Here is a 1,792-nt window from a genome sequence, read left to right on the forward strand (position 1 = left end):
CCTTCCACGCTGGCTGAAAGCTTCTTCCCTGCCGCTCCAGGAGGCTGCTCTGACTAACTGTGGTTTTGATTTCTCCGACTCTATGGTTCCTTGGCAAGCAGGCGTTGTTAGGGATGGAACACAAGTGGAACTCTGTGTTACCTGGGCCCTTAACCATAGCTAGTTCTGTGGGACTGAGCAGCTTCCAGGGCACTGCCCACAACCTGTCACCTGCACTCTGTTTGGTGAGAAATCCCATGTGATAATAGGTGTAGAGTGAGCATCTTTAACAAAGTGCCTTCTTTGGGCAGCTGTACAACGGTAAATATTTTAAATGATACTCTAGAAGTGTGGGTGATCATTTGGGATTTCATATGAGTAACTTGGGGTGTCGGGTGTTTCCATTGCTTTCTGCAGCTTTAGCAGTGAGGAAGGTAGCTTCCTGCTGCTACCCTTGACCCCCTCCTTAGGGTCTACAGTAGTTCAGGGGTCCTCAGTTGGCATCAGCCTGGGGTGAGGGTGGCTGTTGACTCTCAGCGCAAAGGAGGCTGGCAGAGCCAAAACCAATACTAGTGAAGCAAAGAAAGTGAGAAGGTTGGTGGGTGGTGGAAATGGGGAGGCATGAATTAATAAAAGGAAGTGTGGCCTGTGATTTCAAGAACATAATACTAATTATTTCCCCCATGATTCTAAACCTGCTTTGAACTATGACCCCATCATTGACTTGAGAGAACAGCTTCTTAGACTACTTTGAAAGACATATTGAAATATGTAGGGTCTGCGTTTTCATTAAGGAAATAAATCCTATACCATTAAAGTAATTTTTAAAAAAGTGACTGTGAGGTTGGACCCTAAAATGCCTGATAGGGAAAAGCAGCATCCTACTACTGCCTGAAAGAAAACAAAGCACATGTGGCTGAGATGGGGGCTTTATTTTAGAATTTGTGGGAGGCTGGACCAAAGCGAACACTGAACATATGAGCAAGGCGCCCTTTAAAGGAAAGCCTTGAGGTTTTTCACACTGTGAAGCACCACAGATAGAAGATCAAAGGATGGAAAAAATAATGCAAATCTCTTTATTTTAAAGGCCATCTGCCTGGCCAAAAATCACAATCAAAGTCGTGCCTCTGGTGAGTGGGTTATGCCAGAAGCCTTCTTTGTTTAGTCACCTACTTTATGCGATGACAGGGACATTTGCAATGAGGAAAAGAAGTAAATAAAAATGAGATAAAACTCTAGTTTTAAAGCCTCGGGGCACATGACACCATAGGACTCACCCAGTATTCCTTTCTCAATATCGATGGGGCCATGTGAGCAAAGGTCTGGAGACACATCTGGTCAGTGCAAAGGCAGTCTAGAACTCATGCCCTTCTCCATGAGTCCCTTAAAGTCTGAGCTAATGGGACACTCATAGGTAATACAGGAACCCTTAGTAAGATAAAAACATTTTTAAAATTTAATTTTTAAAAATTTACCAATAATAGTTGTACATATTCATGGAGTACATAGTGATATTTTGATACAATTAATATATGATGATCAGATCCAGGTAATTAGCATATCTATCATCACAAACATTTATCATTTCTTTATGTTTGAAACATTCAATATTCTCCTTCTACCTATTTGAAACTATATATTACTGTTAACTATAGTCATCCTACCATGGGATAGAACAGTAGAACTTATTCTTCTTATCTAGCTGTAATTTTGTATCCTTGAGCAAATCTCTCCCTATCCCTCCCTTCCTCCTACCCTTCCCAACCTCTAGTATCCTCTGTTCTCCTTTTTTACTTCTATGAGATCAACATTT

This window comes from Cebus imitator, unplaced genomic scaffold (assembly GCF_001604975.1).
Source record: "Cebus imitator isolate Cc_AM_T3 unplaced genomic scaffold, Cebus_imitator-1.0 Scaffold855, whole genome shotgun sequence".
Classification (NCBI taxonomy): Eukaryota; Metazoa; Chordata; class Mammalia; order Primates; family Cebidae; genus Cebus; species Cebus imitator.